This window comes from Populus euphratica, unplaced genomic scaffold (genome assembly GCF_000495115.2).
Source record: "Populus euphratica unplaced genomic scaffold, PopEup_1.0 scaffold553.1, whole genome shotgun sequence".
Classification (NCBI taxonomy): domain Eukaryota; kingdom Viridiplantae; phylum Streptophyta; class Magnoliopsida; order Malpighiales; family Salicaceae; genus Populus; species Populus euphratica.
In genome coordinates, this window is record NW_011500431.1 from 54,341 (window position 1) to 72,366 (window position 18,026).

The window sequence follows — 18,026 nt, forward strand, 5'->3', positions numbered from 1 at the left end:
TAAAAAATTCAATTTGGGGCTAAGGTTTAGCTGGTCTTATTGCTGAGACCCTACCTTCAACTCATCAACTTTAGAACCCAACACATGATTCATTTCTGAAACATTAGCAGCTTGGGAATTAGAGTGTTTCTTCTCTATGCTAGCTTCAGAATCAACTTGATTAACACTAGTAAACTGAGAAATCCTCATCCCATGGCTGTTTAAAATATCTTGTAGCTTTAATCTTAATTTATGTCCAGACTTGACTTCATTATGTTGTTCATTGTTAGAGGTAACCATTGAAATAGAATTCGCATCAGAACATAAGGACATTATGGCAGCATACAAATACTAGAGATACCAAATTCTAAGAAGAGAAACTGAGTCTAAAAAGTAACCTGAGCTCAGAAACAACAACAACCTAATCTCAGAAACAACAAGATTCAGATTTGTTCATGAAGGAAGAAGAGAATTACAGAATTACGAGGCTAGTATCATCGAGATCATTGATTGGAATGATGATCCGTTTGATTAAGCTGTAGAGTATGTTCTGACGAACAACATACTAAAAATTGGTGACGATCCAACGGTGAACAAAGGAGATCAATATTGAACAAAGCCCATTTCACTCTGCTGTAACTAAAAATGCAAAATAGTAGAAATATTGCGAGATCAATATTGAACAAAGCCCATTTCACTCTGCTGTAACTAAAAATGCAGAATAGTAGAAATATTGCGAGATCAATATCTCCCACCTCGTTGATTGGAATGAAGATCCATTCGGTCAATGTTTCGAGATGGTTGGAATGAACAACATAGTAAGAAATGAGGACGATCCAATGATGGACGGAGTAGGTCTAGCTCCGACAGTTTGGTCTCTAATCTCTCTCTCTCTAAAATTAGAGTGTTTTTTATTTGGAATTGGTGTCTTTGCGTGTGGGTTGCGTGACCATGTGATCATGAGGTTCACATCATTTGGTATCAAAGCTTGGCTCCATTAATCAGGTTATATCCTCCTGAAATTTTCGTTTCTTGTTAATTCCACAAAAATTCCTTAGTATCCAATTTCTTCTTCTCCTTGAATTTGCGGCATATAAAAAAAATTCATTTTTCATAGGGAGCTCCCCCTTTCTAAACCCAAGAATATGAATAATTTCTTCCCTCTCAGCATTTAACACACTGCTTAAGAAGATGTCACTTTTATTTGGATTTGGATACAGACTTGATAAGGCTTGAAACTTTGTGAGCACAGTTTTGATCATACGAATTGAGTTTACATCTCCTTTGCTAAAAATCATCAAGTCGTCAGCAAAACAAAGATGAGAAATGTTGTCCTTCTTGCATCTCCAGTGGAACTTGAAGTTTTGGTTGGCACTCATCTTGCAGAATAGCCCCGAAAGGATTTCCATACATAGGACAAACAAATATGGAGAAAGTGGATCCCCTTGTCGCAGCCCTCTCCCCCCTTGAAAATAACCTGCAAGCTCACCATTGACGTTGATAGAGAAATTGACATGATGTAACACAAACCATAATCCAATCAATGACTGTTCTAGGGAATCCTATTTTTCTTAACATAACGTCAATGAAATCCCACCGAACCGAGTCATAAGCCTTCATCAGATCTACTTTCATAGCACAACGGGCAAGTCCCATAGATTTATGATAGCCTTTCATTAGTTCCTGAGACAAAAGAATGTTGTCGCTGATTCTCCGTCCAGAGATAAAAGCTGTCTGATACGGACCTACTAAGGATGGCAAAACAGCTGTGATTCTCCCAGCTAGAATCTTAGCGATGCATTTGTACACGGTATTGAAGCAAGATATAGGACGAAAATCTGTCAACCTCGTAGGATTGGCAACTTTAGGAATAAGGGAAATGGATGTAGCATTCATTTCTGTAAGCATTCTCCGAGTCTGAAAGAAGGAGCTAACAGCATTGATTACATCCTCCCCAACTATATGCCACATTCTTTTGAAGAAACCTGCGTTAAATCCATCCGGACCAGGGGCTTTGTTGTTCTTCAAACTAAACATAGCATTCTTAATCTCCTCCCTTGTTACATCTTGTGCTAATACATGTTGTTGCGTTGAAGACAGTTTCAAGTTAATTGCCGATTCCATCTTTTCCTCATTCAGAACCCTAGGCATCTGTTCCACTCTTAACACACGCTGGAAGTACGCAACGACTTCTGATTGAACTACTTCATGTCCTTCGACAACCTCTCCATCCTCCTTTGTAAGTGAAAGAAGTTTATTTCTATGCTGTCTTCCATTTACTGATTTGTGAAAGTAGCCAGTATTCTGATCCCCCAAGCTAAGCCACTGTATCCTTGACTTCTGTTTGAAAAAACTCTCTTCGGCTTTGACAATAGAAGCGTAGTTACGTACAGCATCCCTTTCTCGCATGCACAAAGTTGGATTGCCATGTGCTGTATGGAGAGCCTGTTGAGCCTTATCCATTTCATCTTTCACATCTTTGACTCTATCTCAAATGTTGGAGAAGTATTAGCATTAATTGAATAAGATGACTAATGTAATCATGTTAACAATGTATAATCTGATTGGAACCTCCTTTGTGTGTGGTTTCCAATTGAATAATAAGAGTTTATACTATACTTGTTTGACATACCATTAGTGGATCCTCTAACCTTGACATTTGTTATTATCATTGTTTAATCCTTACATTAATATTCCATCTCAAAGTTCTCATCATCATCTTCTTCTTCTTCTCCTTCTTTATTATTATTATTACTACTACTTCTATTACTACTACTACTACTACTACTACTACTACTAGTATTATTATTATTATTATTATTGCTACTAATATTGTTGTTGTTACTATTGTTGTTGTTGTTGTTTATAATTGTTGTTTATAATTTGTACAATTAAACTCTCTATGGTTTGACCCCTGTCTTGTCGGGTTATTTATTACTTCGACACTCCTGCACTTGGGGGAAGACATCAATCTTTTAGTCGTGTCATAGTTCAGGCATACGTGACCAGATTTTAAAGTTTCTCTCATTCAATTTAAATCCAAAGGGTAAAGTGTTTAGGTTAGGTGTTTCAGCAAAGATTGATGTCTGGTTTATGGGGATCCATGGTTGGTCCCTTGTTTCAAGACCAATTCCAAGTGAAGATTAATGTAGAAAAGTTTAAAGGAACATTTTAGCTTTCAACCTAGCTCTGATACCATGTTAAGTTTTAAGACTTAGGGTTGGATGTATACTCTCCATATTATTCTTCTCTTATGGAGGGATGCCTTATATAATATATCGATTACATCTTTCCTATTCTAAAAGGAATACAGCAATGTATATCCTTTCAGGACTCCTATAAAATATATCTTTTATATATGAAGAACTCCCTTTGATGTGCATCATGGGAATGATAATCCATCTCGTAAAGGTAAATCAAATATGCAAGAGGATTCAGATGGTCCAATGACAAGAGCGAGAGCGAAACAACTACAAAGGACCTTGACGAGTCAGATTGGAATGATTGAAGCTGCGTCAGAGTTAAAATTTGGCAATCAGTTTCAAATTGGTTCAAGGGTGCTTATTTGCCTACAATTGGAGCTTAAAGATGGGAAGAGCCCTTAATGGTTCTTTTGATGCTGGACTACTTGAATTTGGGTTGATAATGCAAATAAGTTAAGAAATTGATGCTGTTTACGTCAGAACAGTAGATAAATTTGAACCCGAATTTGAAGTCATCCATTGCATGTGAAAACAAGACTAATCTAGGTGGATTTCAAGTTCAGAACGTGATCTTTCCAGATTGTCCAACCATGATTGCATTGGACTTTTGTGCAAGAAGTTATAGCCATTTTAAATTCGGTCTGTTTATGTTTCAATTAAAGTCAGAAAATGTGTGCTAGTGTAATTTGTCTGGTTACTTTGTCAAAGTCCAAGTTTTGGGCTTGATTTCTGTCATGTTGAATTTTCCTAAGTGTGGAGGGATGTTCCATTATAAATATGGCATCAGAATATGTAATAAACAACTTTTGGCCAATATTTGAACTTAATTCCGAGAATTAAGAGTTATTCTTCCAAATTGATTTGTGAAGAACCCTACTGACTTATCACTCTTCAATCACAAAGAGTGTGGCGTCAAAATCCTAGATTGATCTTTGTGGCGTCCAGATCGACTTATCAAAGTATCACTCTAGTTTATCCTCCATTTTTATTTACCTTAAAAATACTATAATCTAGCCTAAACACCAGAAGAAAGACAATACAACCAGACCCATCCTTCATCCATTTTCATCAGATTCATTGTTGCCGATTTTTGAATCATTCACGGCACAACACCCTTCTAATTGGGCTAAAAACTTGTTAATATTTAGGACTTCTTAAGGGTGACAAATTTGATCCTATCATATTTAGGATATTAGATTTGGATTTATTATTATTATTATCATCTTATTATTAGTTTAAGGTTTGATTTATATTATTTGGGTTTAATTATTAGTGGGCCTTATATAAGTCCACGATTCATTAGAGTTTATTTTCAGTCTAGAGTCAGTATAAATAAATGCATAACCAAACATGTAAGGGTGCAATTTTCGGATCAATAAACTTCTTTTGTTGCATTTATTGTGTGTTGGTGGGATAAGTTATTTAATCTAGACAACATAATTGTTCGTAGTCCATGTTTGATTTTATTGAATGTTTTCCCTAAGATTAATAACATAGATCTGCCATGATTATTAAGCTCAGTTGATTTACAAGTTTATATATCACAACTCCGATTTGGATAGCAAGCTTAGTAATAGATTATTTACGATAATAACTTATAGAGTCCACTCTAGCAATTAAAATAAATAATTATAGAAAATCAGCATAGGAAAACAAACATATTCATCATATAAACTGAAAAGAAAAGATAAAATAAGTATCACAGTTCTTGAAATCCGAAGGTTTCTGTATCTTTGCAACCAACAAAAAGACCTTAGCCTTGCATGTCCATTGAACAACTAATAAAAAAGAAAGAAGGATACATGATCTTTGGTTTTTAGAGGAAAGGGTGTGCATTTCTTCTCCTTTCTGGCCTCCATCATTCCTTTCTTTCTTTTTATTTGATAAGAAACCTAATCTCCTTTCTACAAAATAGTTCTTTCCTAAGTAGACAATTTACATTTAAGTATTTCAATAAATATTTTTTAAAAAAGAGAAAAATAGCCTTGCATAAAATCTTTAAGCTTTGACTATTGACGTACAGGAGCTAAATTGCTAAAATAAAGATTAGGATGTCAATTTTAATGCTTTGAGAAGTACTTCGGACTTGTTTCTTCACAAAACCTACTTGCTAACATAATTTATATGTCATCTTAGAAAAATCATCTTTATCTCATAGGAGCTCCTTTTCTACTGACATTTAGTGGGTTGATAAGTCTTCGAGTTAGGAATTCAACAAAATTAAGTTTATAGCTAATGGACTTCTATAGCTCAAGATATTCAAGTCGAAATAGCTAAAGGTCAACATTGGAAAAATACAATTTTTTTCTTTTAGACTACGATTTCCATGCTCTTTCTCTTTTTTATTTTTCTTGCCATATACATATAGAAAGTGATGCGGATCAGCCTAACACCAAGCATAATCATGCCAACAACCCATTGAAGGTGCCAATTGGGCCAATCACAAGAGCTAGGGCTAAGAAGCTTAAAGAAGCATTGAATGGGCTTGTTCAGAATATATGGAACAAAATGGACCTAGAGAGGCTTGGAACATTTAAGGAGCATGAAGGACAGCCTTTAATTCATTTAGTTCAGGTCCAAGAAGAGCCCAATTCATGTGGAACAAGGGGTTGATGTGTCCGGCCCAATACCAGCCTTGTTAGGCTTGTCTTTTCTAATACTACAAGGATAAAGAGTCAGCAATTTATTCTCCTAACTAAGTAAGGAAATTGGCCAAATCTTATTCCTAAAGAGGGGAGGACTATTTAATGCTTTTCCTCACTTAGGAAGGAAAGTAATTAAATCAGCAACAAAGGAGGAAATTTGTTTTCTTATTTGTCCAAGTTAAACAAGGAATTCCAAGCTAATCAAGGACATCAAAGGGGGCAGCAACACAAATTTTCCAAATCAGATTTTTCCAATTTTGTTTAGGACTTCTTAAGGGTGACAAATTTGATTCTAGCTTATTTAGGATGGTATTTTCGGATTTTTAGTATTTTTAGTATTTTCTTCTTAGTTTTTGGGTTATTATTACTTATTTGGGTCAATTGTAAGTGGGCTACATATAAGTCCACCTAAGGGAGGTCCATTAGGGTTTCTCCTTGAATTTGCGGAATATAAAAAGAAAACAAAAATTGTTATTTCATTCTGTTATTGTTCAAAATATATCAGTAACATAAAAAAAAAAAGAGAGAAAAGAGAAAAGAAAAGAAAAATTGTTCAAAAAGACGTTTATTTGATTCTGCCGCAGAAAACTAAACAAGGGACAATTGGATCAAATAAACTCGGAATTAGTTCAAATTTGATATTCGAATTACTGGGGTCCTAATCGAATTACATATCAAAGTTGGGGTCAATTGAATATCATTTGCTTTGGGTTTCAAATTCGGGTCTATGCAGATCTGATTTGATAACGTTTTTACGTCAGTATATCAAACGTTGTCATAAATTGCTCAAACCTTATATTCTGTCTATTTGGGTTGATATCACACTATATCTGAAATTTTAACTCAATTGAACATTATTTACTTTACGTTCCAGATTCTTTTTTTTTTGGTAAGTAAAAATTAGACCGTAGGGTTCGAACTCGAGGCCTCCCCGAATAAACTGCATGAAACCTTTACGTTCTAGATTCGGACTTAACTTGTCGTAAACGAGTCTGTCTTGCGTCACCGTTTCAAAATTCGCTTGCTTTTTGTTGATTTCGTTTCTTGCAGTTTATTTTCATCATATCCAACATATTTGGGTCTTGTTTAATGATTTTGCATATTTTTTGTTTCTGTTTTTATTCGCGTCTTCAGTTTCGTTCATATTTCGGATAGACTCGCTTGCTACTCACGAGACTATCATCGCAGTTTCGTTTTTCTTGTTTTCTAGTTTTTTCATTGCTTCTTGAGTCATATATATATATTTGGATAGCGCTGCCAAGTTGGTTCTATTTGGTGTTGGTTTCAGTTTCGCAAGAATCGCAAGAAGGTGAGACGAGAGGTGTGAGCGTGTGAGGATATTAAGAGTGTTTGAGCGAAACACGAGTGACATGAGGATAAATTTTCTTTTACCACTAACAACTTTTTGCAGGTACTATCATGTCAGATCAAAACAATACACCGCCCCATCCCGAGGGAGAACTTACATTTCAAATGCAAGCCATGACACAAATGATGGAGAGGATGAATTTTGTGATGGGAAATGTGTGCGACAGACTTGATAGGGTGGAGAAACGTGGTAACGAGGCTGGTACGAGCACCCAAAATGTGAAGCTTGGGGTGGAACCGAAAGCAAACAATAGCAGTAGGGCTAACAGGCCAACAAGGTGGGCTGATTGTGAGGATTTTGAGGAGGCCGTTGGTGATATCGGTGATGGTGTTTTTGATGATGAGGCCATAGACTACCGGGAAGGTTTTCGGCAGCCTAGAAACCGAAGGGATTATGGGAATAGAACTAGGGGCCAATTCGGCCAAAGGGAAAATTTCCGTAGTGTTGGGGGGGATATGCTGATTTAGATGGTGATTTGGATGCTATCAAACTGAAAATACCTTCTTTTCAAGGTAAAAACGATCCCGAGGCATATTTGGAGTGGGAAAAAAAGGTGGATTGGATTTTTGATTGCCATAACTATTCGGAGGCGAAGAAAGTGAAATTGGTAGTCATCGAATTCATGAATTATGCACTGATTTGGTGGGATCAGAATGTTACTAGTAGAAGACGGAGTGGAGAGAGGCCGGTAGCGTCGTGGGAGGAGATGAAAGTGTTGATGAGAAGGCGATTTGTGCCTAACCACTATTATAGAGATCTGTATCTGAAATTGCAGGGTTTGAATCAGGGTTCTAGGTCCGTGGATGAGTATTTCAAGGAAATGGAGATTGCCATGATTCGGGCCAACGTGATTGAGGATCGGGAAGCTACTATGGCTAGGTTTCTAAATGGACTGAATAGGGACATTGCAAATGTTGTAGAATTACAACACTGTGTGGAATTGGAAGACATGGTCCATATGGCAACGAAGGTAGAGAGACAAATAAAGAGAAGGGGCAGTACACGTTTTCAGACCAATTCGGCTTCATCTTCCTCAACATGGAGGCTGAATTTGAAAAGAGAGGGGGCTGCCCAACCAAAGCCTTATGCAAAGGCTGAACCACCTAAGGCCAAAAAGGATACTTATACGGATGGGAAAGGTAAATCTGAATCTCAACCTACTCGTGATAGAGATATTAAATGCTTTAAATGTTTAGGGAAGGGGCACATTGCATCTCAGTGTCCAAACCGAAGAGTTATGCTTATAAGAGATAATGGGGATGTTAAATCTGAAAGTGAAGAGATGCCACCTTTGATGGATTGTAGCGATGAGGAGATTGCATACCCTGTTGAGGGGGAGGCTTTGGTTATAAGACGTGCGCTGAACATGCAAATCAAAGAAGATGATGTAGATCAGCAACGGGAAAATATATTTCACACTCGATGTCACATCCAAAACAAGGTATGTAGCATGATAATTGATGGAGGTAGTTGTGCTAATGTTGCTAGTGATACACTTGTGAAGAAATTGAATCTGAGTTGTATTAAGCATCCTAGGCCTTATAGATTGCAATGGTTGAATGAATGTGGTGAAGTGAGGGTTACTAAGCAGGTTTTGATTGCGTTTGCTATTGGGAAGTATTCTGATGAGATTTTATGTGATGTCGTCCCGATGCATGCTAGTCACTTACTTTTGGGGCGTCCATGGCAGTTTGATCGGAAAGCGATTCATGATGGGTTTAGAAATAGGTTCACTATTGTAAAGGATGGTAAAACCATCACTCTTGTACCTCTTTCTCTGAAACAAGTGTATGATGATGAAATCAAATTAAAAAAGGAATGTGAGGATGGGAAGAGTGAAAATTCACGTGAGGACAATGGTGAGAGAAAACCATCAGATTTGGCTAAACCTAAATCATTAATTAAACCGGTTGAGAGTGGAGCTAAAAACCGAGGAGTGAAGAAAGTAAGCTTGTGTGATGATAATAGTGTGGAAAAATTAAAGAAACAACCTAATTTTTATGCAAAAGGATCTCAAATCAGATCTGCATTTTTCACTAATAAGCCAATGATCTTACTTGTGTATAAGGAGGCTTATTTTAACACTAACGATCTTGATTCTGCTATTCCTAGTGTGACAGTTTCTTTGATGATGTATTCCCTGAAGACATCCCTAATGGATTACCACCATTAAGGGGATTGAACATCAAATTGATCTTGTCCCCGGAGCTTCAAAGGCAAGTAGATAAGTTGATGATGAAGGGGTACATTCTTGAGAGTATGAGTCCTTGTGCTGTGCCAGTGCTACTTGTGCCTAAAAAGGATGGAACATGGAGGTTGTGTGTTGATTGTCGTGCTGTCAATAACATAACGGTAAAGTGGGTACCATCAATCGACATCCTATTCCTAGGCTTGATGACATACTAGATGAGTTACATGGATCATGTATTTTCTCTAAGATTGACTTAAAAAGTGGGTACCATCAAATTAGGATGAAAGAGGGTGATGAGTGGAAAACTGCATTTAAGACTAAGCATGGTTTATATGAATGGTTAGTCATGCCGTTTGGACTTACAAATGCGCCTAGCACGTTTATGCGTTTAATGAACATGTCTTGTGTGCATTTATAGGTAAGTTTGTTGTTGTGTATTTTGATGACATTTTGATCTATAGCAAGAACTTAAATGAGCATCTTGATCATTTGCGTAATGTACTTAGTGTGTTGCGTAGTGAGTGCTTATATGCTAATCTTAAGAAGTGTACCTTTTGCATGGAAAAAATTGTGTTTCTTGGCTATGTCGTTACTGCACAGGGTATCGAGATGGATGAGGAGAAAATTAAAGCCATCCGAGATTGGCCTACACCAAAATGGGTAAGTGAGGTAAGGAGTTTTCATGAACTTGCTGGATTTTATAGAAGGTATGTGAAGGATTTTAGTACTATTGCTGCACCTTTAACTGAAATTGTGAAAACGTTTGTTGGATTTAAATGGAATGATGCACAAGCTGAGGCTTTTAAATTGTTGAAGGATAAGCTTTGTTCGGCACCTGTTTTAGCTTTGCCAGACTTTACAAGAGCTTTTGAAGTAGAATGTGATGCGTCAGGTATTGGTATAGGAGCTGTGTTAATGCAGGATAGGAGGCCCATTGTATATTTCAGCGAAAAACTTAATGGGGCAGCCTTGAATTACCCTACATATGACAAGGAACTCTATGCCTTGGTAAGAACTTTAGAGACGTGGCAACATTACCTGTGGCCTAAGGAGTTTGTCATACATTCTGATCATGAATCATTGAAGCACTTGAAAGGGCAAGGTAAATTGAGTAGGAGACATGCCAAATGGGTTGAATTTATTGAAACATTTCCGTATGTGATCAAGTATAAGCAAGGGAAAGAAAACATTGTGGCTGATGCACTTTCACGCAGGTATGTTCTTTTTATCTACTTTGGATGCTAGATTTCTAGGATTTGAACACATAAAAGAATTGTACAAGGATGATAGTGATTTTGCTAATGTTTACAATGCTTGAGAAACTTCAGCTTTTGGAAAGTTTTATAGACTTGATGGATATTTGTTTAAAGAGAGTCGTTTATGTGTTCCATTAAGTTCTGTGCGTGAAGCACATGGAGGTGGGTTGATGGGGCATTTTGGTGTTGTTAAGACTTTGGATGTGTTGCATGAGCATTTTTATTGGCCTAAAATAAAAAAAGATGTGCAACGCATATGTGATAAATGCATAACTTGTAGGAAAGCAAAGTCTAGGACTCAACCGCATGGCTTGTATACCCCTTTGCTTGTACCGCAAGAACCTTGGGTAGACATTTCGCTGGACTTCGTCTTGGGTTTACGTAGGTCAAAACAGGGCAGGGATTCAATCTTTGTAGTTGTTGATAGGTTTTCAAAGATGGCACATTTCATTCCATGTCATAAAACTGACGTTGCAACTAACATTGCTGATTTGTTCTTTAGGGAGATAGTACGACTTCACGGGGTCCCTAAGAGCATTGTTTCTGATAGAGATGTTAAGTTCCTTAGCTATTTTTCGAAGGTGTTATGGGGGAAAATGGGTACTAAACTGTTGTTTTCAACTACTTGTCACCCTCCAAACAGATGGACAAACCGAAGTAGTTAATAGGACCTTAACACAACTTTTGCGTGTTGTCATTCAAAAGAACTCAATGAATTGGGAGGATTGTTTGCCATTTATAGAGTTTGCATATAATCGTAGTGTGCACTCTACTACTGAATTTTCACCATTTGAAATTGTGTATGGATTTAACCCTTTAACTCCAATGGATTTGATTCCTTTGCCTATTGATGAAAGGGTTAGTTTGGATGGTAATCGTAAAGCACAGGTGGTGAAAACTCTTCATGAGAGTGTGCGGCAACAGATTGAAAAGAGGAATCGCGTGTATGCGACCAAAGCCAATAAGGGGAGCAAACATGTTGTCTTTCAGCCTGGCGATTGGGTTTGGGTGCATATGCGCAAGGAGAGATTTCCAGCCCAGAGGAAGTCAAAGCTACAACCACGAGATGGGCCATTTCAGATCCTTGAGAGGATCAATGACAACGCTTATAGAGTTGATTTGCTGGGTGAGTATAGTGTTAGTGCTACCTTTAATGTTTCTAATCTTACTCTGTTTGATGTAGGTGATGATTCGAGGTCGAATCCTTTTGAAGAGAGAGGGGATGATGCGTATCAACCTAACACCAAACGTAATGATGCCAACAACCCATTGGAGGTGCCAATTGGGCCAATCACAAAAGCTAGGGCTAAGAAGCTTAAAGAAGCATTGAATGGGCTTGTTCAGAACATATGGAACAAAATGAACCTAGAGGGGCTTGGGACATTTAAGGAGCATGAAGGACATCCTTTAATTCATTTAGTTCAGGTCCAAGAAGAGCCCAATTCATGTGGAACAAGGGGTTGATGTGTTCGGCCCAATACCAGCCTTGTTAGGCTTGTCTTTTCCTAATACTACAAGGATAAAGAGTCAGAAATTTATTCTCCTAACTATGTAAGGAAGTTGGCCAAATCTTATTCCTAAAGAGGGGAGGACTATTTAATGCTTTTCCTCACTTAGGAAGGAAAGTAATTAAATCAGCAACAAAGGAGGAAATTTGTTTTCTTATATGTCCAAGTTAAATAAGGAATTCCAAGCTAATCAAGGACATCAAAGAGGGAAGCAACACAAATTTTCCAAATAAGATTTTTCCAATTTTGTTTAGGACTTCTTAAGGGTGACAAATCTGATTCTAGCTTATTTAGGATGGTATTTTCGGATTTTTAGTATTTTTAGAATTTTCTTCTTAGTGTTTGGGTTATTATTACTTATTTGGGTCAATTGTAAGTGGGCTTCATATAAGTCCACCTAAGGGAGGTCCATTAGGGTTTCTTTAAGTTCAAATTCAGTATAAATAAAGGCATAACCCAAACATGTAGAGGTTACGCAATTTTCAGACCAATAAAACTTCTTTGCTGCACTTATTGTGTGTTGGTGGGATAATCTCCCTTCCTTGGTTCTCTAAAGAACTGAAAACGACTTATCAAAGAACAACTATCTTCGTGGCGTCATCCTTATACTTCTCATTCGCGAATCAATATTCGTTGGGTGGGGGTTTTCGTTTTCAATAGTGCTGGTGCCTAGGTACAAGTTATCTTTGTGTCACACTCCTATCAAACCTGATTTACTTGGCTTTCCAGGAATTGGCGTCTTTCCATGTGGGTTGTGTGACCATGTGATCACGAGGTTTGCATCAGCTGAACAATTGATTGACCAACTACAATCTTTCATCCCTGTAATTGATCCCTCCATGAGTCGCATAAATTGGTTATCTAAGGAAAGCCATAAAAAGCTTAGATTAGATTTCAATCTTCATTTGTATTTTTTTTTGTGTTTTTGTTTTATTATTTCTTATTTTTGTTTCAGTGTTTTTCAGGTTTGTCAGTGTTCGTTATTTCAGGTGATATCTTGTATACTCTATCTTTCTACCTTAGAACATTGAGGACAATGTCTCGTTTTGGTTGGGGGGAGAGGGTAGTAGCTAAAGAAAATAAAATTAACTAACTATGTTTTCTATTTCATAAAGCATGCAAAATTGTTGTTACTATAATGGCAGAGTAAAATAGATCTTTTTATGACTCTTGAGACGCATCTTAATAACCATTCTTGAAATATTGTCTATCACAATACTTCTTGAAATATTCAGGTTTACAAACGCTAGTATTGTTATCACTTAATTCTACTCATATACTCATTTAACATGTATTCTTAAACCTTAATTTTCACACACACACTTTAACATATGATTGTGGGTTGCACATTGGATTATTACATTATTTATGTTCTTTTGTTAAAGGTAACAACTAAGGAAAAGGGATAATATATAATTAAAAAAAGAAAAAAAAAGAAAAAAAAGGTGATAATAAAAATATAGATAAATTTGATTTCGGAGCCTCCCTAACCTAAGCAATTAAGCCCGAATGGGTGTTTTAACACCTAATACCCTAAAGTCAACTCACTTGGGAGCTATTGACATAACGCTTGTTACATGGGTTGAGGAGAAAAGCTTAAGGGAATCAAACATTGCACTATCTACGTATCAGTATCTACGACCCGAGTTACTAAGCATGTAGGGGTGTCTCAACACCTAATGCCCTAAGACCAACTGGTCTGTGAGTCATTAGCTGAAAGCTCGTTACATGGGTTAAAGATTCATGGTGTTTTAAGTTATATGTATATATATGAGAAAAAAAATAATAACCCAACCCAAGGAAGTTAACCCTAAACGTTTAATCATTTATAAGAACAATATTTAATCATGAATGCTTGACGAGATTTACAAGTATTAACATTAATCGAATAAGATGACTAATGTAATCATGTTAACAATTTATAATCTGATTGGAACCTCCTTTGTGTGTGGTTTCCAATTGAATAATAAGAATTTATGCTATACTTGTTTCATATACCATTAGTGAAACCTCTAACCTTGACATTTGTTATTATCATTGTTTAATTCTTACATTAATATTCCATCTCAAAGTTCTCATCTTCTTCTCCTTTTTCTTTATTACCACTACTACTCCTGCTGCTGCTATTATTATTGTTGTTGTTGTTGTATTATTATCATTTATAATTTATACAATTAACCTTCCTGTGGTTCGACCCTGGTCTTGCCAGGTTATTTATTATTTCGACACTCCTGCACTTGAGAGAAGACATCAATCTTTTAGTAGTGTCAGTTATATGTATATATATTTAAAAAAAATAAAAGAATCTTAACCCAAGGAAGTTAACCTTAAACAATAGAACAAAAATTTTGTTTTCTTCCAAGTAAAGCCCCATAACTATGTGTTGATATATTAAGCATAAAAGAAAGGTTTATTAATATCTTGTTTAAGAGGTATTGAGCAGATGTATAAATTTAATGAGAGTTTGTTTATCTGGATAGATTAATGGAAGTTGAATGATGAATACCTTGCTTTGTGGAATTTGCAAATTGTTTTTCTATTTTAACTCTTTGATTACTAGAGACTAGTAATAAGCTAGTTAGGGGGGTATGATTGGTACTTAAAAGTGTATTTTTATCAAGGTCTTATATCATCATTTTGCACTTAAAGTATCAATAACTCCTTAACTAAAGCATGTTTTATAATAATATATCTAATAATATAAGATATCTTTAATTTATGGTAAATGTTTATTTTAAATCCAGGCCTATCACATAAATAAAAGGATTGATTGATGAGTTCAAGAACTGAAATTCAAAGGACAAAGAGATGGCCAAACTTAGAAAAGAGATGTTGGTGCAGTTCAAACCAGAACAGTGTTCGGTAATTGGGTTATATCTGGAGCTGTAGATCCTTCCATGTATGAATCTTGGTATTATCCAACCTCATATACTAACTCAACACTGCTCCACTCAAGGTGTCTTGGAAGAAATGCATTAGTAGCTTCTCATTGTGCATTACTTCGGCCATTTTATTACAATAAGATTTGAGATGGGTAACAAGGCATTGAGTTCTGATATATTTGATAAATTCAGGAAATCAAAATTTCTTTAGTGCTACCATATTAGGGACTAGACACATTTCTATAGCTCATACAAGGTCATATAAGTCTACTCTCTCAATGGCCCTAATCTTAGCCTTTAGTGCTGCCATTCTGTCTTGATGAATGTCATCAAATTGCTTGGTTTTGTATGACTCACTAGCGAATGCATCAGCATCTACAGGTGTTGGTGTTGGTGTTGTTGACTGCACAAATGTTGAATTATGCCGAGGCTCCTGTACTTATTCTCCTATTATTTCTTCAGGTCTTCACTAGAGGTGTTCCTTAGTGCTTGCTCGAGTAAACTAGTGAGGTGAGCCACACTAACCTTTAGAGAATCCAACTCTTCTTGGAAGCGAGCTTCAAAGTAAGCACACTCTTCATCTTCCATATTACTTGCTCGAAGTCAAGTGTTGTAGACTCTTTCGAGACCTATATTTTGACCTAGTGTGCATGTATGTTATAATGAATGAATTTATGAATATGAATGCAAATGAAAAATGCATGTAAATTACTTGAAGAGTTAATCCATGACTTCCTTTGTCAAATACAGGTAGAAGCTAAAGTCTAATATACTCAAAGAGATTTTACTCAAGTCCTTTGATTGATTAAATTCCATACATATTACAAAAGTTCAAAAGTAGGCTTAGGCCTATGCAGATGGTTCATACAAAGTGGCTTTATTCAAAGGTTATTCCTCTATTGGCTACATTCCTGATGAAAGAGGAAACTTTGTTCAAATATTCCTCATATCTATGACGGTTGTTGCCAATCTTGAAAGCCTTCACTCGTAGCTCATTTGCCTTTTTGAGCCACCATGTCAATCAGTTTGTTAGTTTGTTCAATCTTGTAATGGAACAAGGTGTTATCTTGAAGTAATGCTCCATTACTGGCAGTTAATGATTCATTATTCTTCTCCAAAATTTGAATCATCTTTTCCAATTGCTGAATTTGTTTTCTGGCCCTTTGCGATTCCTCCTTTTCTATACCAAGCTCAGCTGCCTTAGTGTTTAGTTGTACATTGAGGCTGTTGATATAGTGTTGCTGATTAATACTTAAAAGTGCATTTTTATCAAGGTTTTATATCATCATTTTACACTTAAAGTATCAATAACTCCTTAACTAAAGCATGTTTTATAATAATATATCTAATAATATAAGATACTTTTAATTTTTGGTAAATGTTCATTTTAAATGCAGGCCTATCACAAATATGAAAGGATTGATTGATGAATTTAAGAACTAAAATTGAAAGGATAAAGAGATGACCAAACTTACAAAAGAGATGTCGCTGCAATCTAAACCAGAACACTGTTCGGTATTTGGGTCATATATGGAGCTATAGATCTCAGATTTAGGTCTACTTTATATGGCTGGAAAGGTAAGACATAGGCCTACAACTTTCATATGGAGCCCAAGATCTAAAAAGGCCATTTTCAAGTCCAAATTGTAGCAACAATAAAGAAGCCCGAATCTGTCCTCCAGCCCGAGCACTGTTCAGTATTTTGGCCATATCTAGAGTTCTAGAAGTCCAAATGAGCTAAATGTTTCACATAAGAAAGCTGAGACAATTGCCTACAACTTTTATGTTTTCGAGTGGCTCCAATTTTGACGTTATCAATGACGTTTTGGGCAGACAAGAGAAGATAAGGATTGTCACCAAGTCAAGAGTTGGCCACCTACTCATCAATTAGTCATCAAATCAATAGTTCCCAATTTTGGCCTATAAAAGGAGGCATTTGCCTGTGGTTCGACCCCGGTCTTGCCGGGCTATTTATTACTTCGACACTCTTGCACTTGGAAGAAGACATCAATCTTTTAGTCGTGTCAGTTGCCATTCCTCGAACTATTCTTGCATCTTATTTGCTTCTTCCACTCGGGACTCAAGCTCGGCTTGTATCTCAGAAATTTGATTTCCCATGTCATTTATTTTATCTAGGTATTCCTTGATGTCTATCTCAGCTACCTTCATTGCTTCTCTCTCATCTTCAGCTTGTATCTGATATCGAGTTCTTAAGCTTCTTTCTTCTTCAATGGTGAGATCAGCTAATCTGTTCTTCTTCTTTTCAGCTTCCTATTTTAATTTATACTAGTCCTTTTCTTTCTTCACAGAAGTTATTGTCTCTTTGTCAATAGACTTTCTACTTTCTGAGGCTCTTTTCAGAGTCACCAATTCCTGCTCTATCATTACATGCTTATTTACCAATTCCTTCAGTTGCTTCTTTGCTTCATGTTGGTTCTTCCTTAACTTAACAATTTGCTTATCTTTTTCCTTCAATTGCTGATCTAGAGAAGCTTTCATCTCTTCTTCTCTCAAAAGTTGGTTTTCCAGGAATTTCTGATGATTTTTGCTATTGCTGAGCTCAATCTTTAGCTTATCCAACTCTTCTTGGAGATTGTTCTCATTGTTGACCCTTTTTCTTTCTAACCCCAATATAACAAATGGCTTATCTTGGGCTCCTCCTTGTTTTTTTTTTTTTTCCTCTTGAAGTATCTTAGATAAGCCAACACTCTTCCATATCGAGTATGTAAGGCTAACTGAGAACTCTTTTTGATGCTTTTCCTTATGGACCAAAACAGGCTACTTCTAGTCATTTCTGATGGCATCTAACATATTTAAAGAGCTAGCTTCTTTAAACAAACCAGTATATTTGGCTAACCCCCAGGTTTTTAGCATGTATTGTACTCCTTCAAACTGTTTGGCCACCAATGAAGGTGAGTAACTAATATAACCAGTTAAGCCAATGTATGGAACCCATGCTTTGTCGCCACAACCCATGAGGTAAGATGAACCGC